Source organism: Callithrix jacchus, chromosome 19 (genome assembly GCF_049354715.1).
Source record: "Callithrix jacchus isolate 240 chromosome 19, calJac240_pri, whole genome shotgun sequence".
NCBI lineage: Eukaryota > Metazoa > Chordata > Mammalia > Primates > Cebidae > Callithrix > Callithrix jacchus.
Window position 1 is genome coordinate 49,380,107 of NC_133520.1, and position 6,751 is coordinate 49,386,857.

The window sequence follows — 6,751 nt, forward strand, 5'->3', positions numbered from 1 at the left end:
GTTTCACCATGTTGGCCAAGCTGGTTTCGAACTCCTGGACTCAAGTGATCTGCCCACCTTGGCTTTCCAAAATGTTGGGACTATAGGATGAGCCACCGTGCCTGGCCCCCTTTTTCTTTTACATAGCAAGCTACTGCAATTGCTACAGAATATTACAATTATGTGCCCCCCACCCCCAGACTGTGAGCTCCCTGGAGTTAGGAAATGCTGTGCCTTATTTGTTTTTGTATCCTGAGTGTTTAATATAATGACTGGTACTTCCTAGGTGCTAAATAAATAAATGCTGAATGAATGAATATTGATTAAGGCCTCCCACTCCCTTGAGACAGTATGCCACTGGAAGAAACTAGATTACTACAAACTAATATAAGGCCCTTTGAACACTAAAAGAATAGAACAAGAAAGCACATATTTCACTTCAGAGTTGCAGAAGGTGATACAGTCCACAACTTGGGGACGGAGGATGAGAGAGAAATGGCCAAGGGGATTTCAGATCAGAAAGAGACATCCCAGAAGTATGGGCTATAGAGAATTGGCAACTACTTCACCCTGCCCAGTGCTACGGATTTGTCCACCACCAGACTGGAGGAGAAGTGAGATAGTCATTTATTCATCAACCTTAAATAACATAATTTAGAACATATGATTAGGTATCTAGTTTATTGGTGCTCAAAGCCAGGAATAGCCAGTCAGGAAACATGGACTCCAGAGAGATGAAGCCAGTGGTCTAAAATAAAAACGACTTGCTTATATAGGCAGAAAACAAAGAAATTTAGTAGGATTAGAACATTTCATCTTAGACAATGAGATAGTTGTGAAGTCTTTGTATCAAAAGGGAAAGAAGGAAGTGAATCTATAATGAAGATCAGTAGTGAAAGGGGAAGGGGTCTTCCCTGGCACCCTTTAGTCATTTACAGCATTTTACAAAACAATGTGGATAAGGAAGAAGGCTAATTTATAATCAGAGAGACAAAGGTTACAGCCATCTGTTTATGTAATTTGAGTCCCATAATCACACTCCTTCAAGGCTCATAATATTTTAAAGTTCCAACAGCTTTGATTTTGAAATATTTATTTTCACACATTCAACACATACTTGTTGAACATGTACCACAAGGCATAGGCCTAGGTGCTGGGGGATGTAGCGGCAAACTCAGAAGGTCACATCTCTGCTGTCATTGAGCTTACAGGTGGTGGGGAGAAAAAACACAGAAGTAAGCAAAGTAATATATCATTACACATGGTAATAAGAACTGCGAAGGGACTAAACGGATGGTGGGAGGGAAAATAGCAGGAGCACAGGGAATGTCTCCCTAAGGATGTGGTTTTAAGCTGAAGTTGGCAAGGACAGGAAGGAGAGGGAGGCAGAGCAGCCTGAGGGACCTGCCCATTCAAGAAACCCAGAGGCCAGTGCAGCCTCAAAATGTGGGCTGACAGGGCACAGTGGTTCACAACTGTAATCCCAGCACTCCGGGAAGCTGAGGCAGGAGGATTGCTTGAGGTCAGGAGTTTGAGACCAGATTGGCCAACATAATGAGACCCTATCTCTACAAAAAGTAAAAAATAAAAATTAGCAGCTGGGTTCAGTGGCTCATGCCTGTAATCCTAGCACTTTGGGAGGCCAAGGCAGGCAGATCACCTGAGGTCTGGAGTTCAAGACCAGCCTGACCTACATGGAGAAACCCCATCTCTACTAAAAATACAAATTAGCCGGGTGTGGTGGTGCCTGCCTGTAATCTCAGCTACTTAGGAGGCTGAGGCAGAAGAATAGCTTGAACCTGAGAGGTGGAGGTTACAATGAACCGAGATTGCGCCACTGCACTCCAGGCTGGGGAACAAGGATGAAACTCTGTCTCAAAAAAAAAAAAAAAAAAAATTAAGTGGTTTACTTGAGAGGCTGAGGCAGGAAGACTGCTTGACCCTGGAGTTTGAGGCTATAGTAAACTCTGATTGCACTACTGCACTCCAGCTTGGGCAATAGAGCAAGATCCTGTCTCTAAAAAAGCAAATAACAATAATAATTTTTCAAAAGGTGGGGAAAGGACAGCAAGACCTGACAGTGTCTACAGCAGGGCGGGCAAAGGCAGAGCAGGTGGACCCAAGTCAGCCAGGATTAGTTTAGATTTTGTTCTAAGTACTATAGCTAGCTGAGAAAGGGTTTTAAGACAGAGAGGATGTGGTGTAATGTATTTATTAATCAGGGCAGTTTTTGCACTGCTATAAGGAAATATCTGAGACTGGGTAATTTACAAAGAAAAAAGGTTTAATTGGCTCATAGTTCTATAGGGTGTATAGGAAGCATGGCGACATCAGCTTCTGGGGAGGCCTCAGGGAACTTAACAACTATGGCAGAAGGCAAAGAGGAGCAGTGAAGTTTTCTCCTCACAAAGGCTGGAGCAGAAGGAAAAGAGAGAGAGGGGAGGTGCCATATTGTTACACAACCAGATCTCATGAGAACTTACTCCCTACACAGTACCAAGGGGAGACTGTGCTAAACCATTCATAAGAACTCTGCCTCCACGATCCGGTCACCTCCCATCAGGCCCTACCTCCAACACTGAGGTTACAATTTGACATGAGATTTGGATGGGGACACAGATACAAACCATGTCATGTGGTTTACATTCATGCGGGAATACCCAGGCTGCTGGAGGAGACAAGACTGAAAAGGAGTTTGGGAAGAAAAGAGAGCTGCTGGGGTGGCTAGGGCTAGGACTAAGGTGTTTAACTTTTCTCTTTGGGAAAGATTATTCTTTACCCCATTTTATAGCTGAAGAAAGTGAGCTTCTGAGTTGGGATGGAGCCACAATTCCATTCTGTCCCTGAATTCCTCTTTTCTTTTCCTTTTTTTGAGACAGGATCTCACTCTGTTGCTCAGGCTGGAGTGCAGAGGTGCAATCATGTCTCAATGCAGCCTCAGCCTCCTGGGCTCAAGTGATCCTCCCACTAAGCCTCCCAAGTTAGCGGGGACCGCAGGAATGCATCAACATGTCGCTAATTTGGTGTACGTTGGGGGGATTTTTTTGATAGAAATAGGATTTCATCATGTTGTCCAGGGTGGTTTCAAACTCCTGGCCTCAAGTGATCCACCCGCCTCAGCCTCCCAAAGTGTTGGGATTACAGGCGTGAGCCACCAAGCTTGGCCTCTTCTGTAATTCTCGTGTTCAGTTACACAAAACTTCCATATTGGTAAAGATAAAAAGGAATGATAATATCCATTTTTGTCAAGGAAGTCGGGGAAAGGGGACTTCTCAGCCAATGCAGGTGGGAATGTGAATTCATTCTGTCTTTCCAGGGGAAACCCAAGGACTTGAAGATGTACATCCTCCTAGAGCCACCGCTTCCAGTTTGAGGAATCCTAAAAATAAATAAATAAATAAACTGTCTACTGAGCAGAGATGTTTGGAAAAGTCTTGTTTGTCAGTATTTGCAAGAGTGAAATAGGATCCAGTGAGAAGATAGGGTTACCCAAAGACGGACAGTATGATCCCATTTTGTAAAATGTACATATAGAAAAAATTCTGGATCTATGCCAAATATTAAGAGTGGTTCTTTCCAGATATGGGCATATCCGGAGATTTTGTTGTTGCTGTTTTTTTAAAATATGTGGTGTCTAATGTTTCTAAGTAAAAAAAGTTAGCATTTTTAAAATTGATAAATAATAATTGTACATATTCGTGAGGTATATAGTGATTTTGTTTTGGCTTGGTTTTTTTGAGATGGAGTCTCCCTCTGTCACCCAGGCTGGAGTGCAGTGGCACAATCTTGGCTCACTGCAACCTCTGCCTCCTGGGTTCAAGCAATTCTCCTGCCTCAGCCTCCCAAGTAGCTGGGACTACAGGTGCGCACCACCACACCCAGCTAATTTTCATATTTGTGGTAGACATGGGGTTTCACCATATTGGTCAAGTTGGTCTTGAACTCCTGACCTCATGATCCCCCCTGCTTCAGCCTCCCAAAGTGCTGGGATTCCAGGCATGAGCCACTGCACCCGGCCTAGGGTGATGTTTATATATATAACATATAATGATCAGATCACAGTATCAACCTAGCCATCATCTCAAATACAAAAATGTTAACTTTTTATTGAAGTATGACATATGTACTTACAAAACAGCCCAGATCTTACGTCCACAATCTGATGATCACCAACTGAACACACTCATGACCAACACATTGATCAAGAAACAGAGCATTACCAGACTCCTGGAAGCTCTCTTTGAAAAATCAGATAGAAACTACTTTGCTGTGTCTTACTTCTTTCGCTCCAGATTATGTTTATGTACATTGAGTGCACATGGACACAAAGAAGGGAGCGACAAACACAGGCCTACTTGAGGGTGGAAGATGTGAGAGGTATGAGGATCAAAAACTGCCTATCCAATATGATGTTTATTACCTGAGTGATGAGATCATCTGTACACCAAACCTCCCTCTCGCAATTTACCTGTATAGCAGATCGGCACATGCACCCGGAACCTAAAGTTAAAATACAGGCCAGGCAAAGTGGGTCACACCTGTAATCCCAGCACTTTGGGAGGCCAGGGCAGGCGGATCACCTGAGGTCAGGAGTTCAGACTAGCCTGACCAACATGGAGAAACCCTGTCTCTACTACAAAATTAGCCGGGCATGGAGGCACATGCCTGTAATCCCAGCTACTCAGGAGACTGAGGCAGGAGAATCACTTGAACCCAGGAAGCAGAGGTTGTGGTGAGCAGAGATCGCGCCATTGCACTCCAGCCTGAACAGTAAGAGCAAAACTCCATCTCAAAAAACAAACAAACAAAAAGATTATGTTTATGTGATTGATCCTTCCATGTAGCTGCATTTAATTGTAGTAAGTTAATCAATTGATTAAAATCTTAGAATGGTCACACGTTGTCTTTTATAAATATGATACTGCAGAATCTGTGATAATTATAAGCATTTTGTCACCTTATGAAGCACTTTTCCTGTAGACTAGCTCTAAGCATTATTATTATCCTCATTTAATAGAAAAGGGCCTGGGATCGAAAGGGTAATTTGCCTTGCACAAAGCTAGTAGGTGGCCAAGCCAGGACTGGTTCTTATCTAAATCCATGCCCTTTCTGCCCCACCCCATTAGATTCAGAGCAAAGGTAGCAGTGGCTTAAATGAAACGAATGTTTTGCTCACCATTAGGCCCTTTAGACATTGAGACAAATTACCAAGGAAAGCTATCTAAACTTTTTTCCTGAAAGTCATTGTGCAAAATTGGCAAGGCAGAGGTCCCATAAATATTCATCCAGTTTCAATATTAATTATCTCCAGAGAGAATTTCTTCTGCTAATACTATATGAACATTTCTCAATTGATGCTATTAATCATAATGCCTTCATGATTACATTGCCTGGGTAGTATATGTTTACAAATCGTGTGGGTTTCATATTTGCATATGCCCCCTTTCCTCTCCAGCTTAATGAATATCAATGATTGCAGCCTCTTAGCAATCATATAAAGGAGTGTCACTTCTCTTTCACAGATGAGGAAATTGAGATCCACTGTCAAACAGATGGTTACAGCAGAACCGGGGCAAAATTCAGGTATTCAGGCTCCCAGTCCACAACTCGTCGGAGCACACATTACTACATAAAATGAGAAACTTGTTTCTACTTGGAAACATAAACAATGATAATCCTAATTGTTATTAAAACTGAGAAGGTTTTTTTTAAGACAGAACGCATGGCTTAGCTTTATGTTATTATCAAATCATGATATTGTACCCTGAGATAATGGTCCTTCTTTGAAACATGATTCGGTTGTCTCTATGAAGATACTAATTTCACAATCCAGTACACTTTACAGGAATTTCAGAAGAAATTACGCATATTAGCAGAGAAAACATGAACTTATCACCTCAAATATTGACTTAAGCACTAACTCAAGTAACCTTACCTTACGGAGCTGTGGGACTTCAAAAGCAGAAGTGAGGTAACAAAAGAGCTTAGTCTAAACTCATCCTCTCCTTCCGCATTCCTCCTTCTGCTTTTGTGGACATTGCTCTTTTTTTTTGGTAATTTTACAAAAGAAACACGAAGTAGTTCACATCCAGAGTCTTCCTACCTCTGAATGTAGCATTCACTGTGCTGAGACCATTTCCCCAGGAAGTCAGGCTCTGCTTTCACCTGGTCACCTTTCAGGAATCAAAAATGGAGGATCTGTTTTCCCAGCAAAAGAACAGTATGTGCAGGTCAAAGGACAACAGATAAGCCTATTTATTTTCCCAGAGACCTTGGCCAGGCCCTACCGTCTTCTCTTACCTTGTCCTCAGGTTGCGGGTCAGCCTCAGGTCATGGGTCAGGTCGGGCTTGCACAGCCTTGATCAGGTCCCAGGGTTTCCCTCCCCATGCTCCCTGGCGGGCTTACTCGGTGTCTTCTTTGAGAGCCTCTGTGAACCTCTATCCTCCCAGTTACCTTTATGAATAGACAATGGGGTGGCCAGGCACCCTGGCTCACACCTGGAATCCCAGCACTTTGGAAGGCTGAGATGGGCGGATCATGAGGTCAGGAGTTCGAGACCAGCCTGGTCAGCATGGTGAAATCCCGTCTCTACTAAAAATACAAAAATTAGCCGGGCGTGGTGGTGCCTACCTGTAGTCCCAACTACTGCAGAGGCTGAGGTAGGAGAATCACTTGAACCTGGGAGGCGGAGGTTGCAATGAGCCTAGATCTTGCCACTGCACTCCAGCCTGTCTAACAGAGCAAGACTCCATCTCAAAAAACAAAAAACAA

General features: G+C 43.2%; 1 long non-coding RNA gene across 1 annotated transcript; it reads right to left on the bottom strand.

Annotated features, from left to right (window-relative positions):
* Positions 1–591: 591 nt before the first annotated feature.
* On the bottom strand, positions 592–6,164 carry LOC118149471 (uncharacterized). The gene is made up of 2 exons (XR_004736957.3): positions 5,915–6,164; positions 592–3,358 (listed from the first exon to the last, which is right to left on the bottom strand). It is a non-coding gene; the product is annotated as an uncharacterized LOC118149471 (long non-coding RNA).
* Positions 6,165–6,751: the final 587 nt, after the last annotated feature.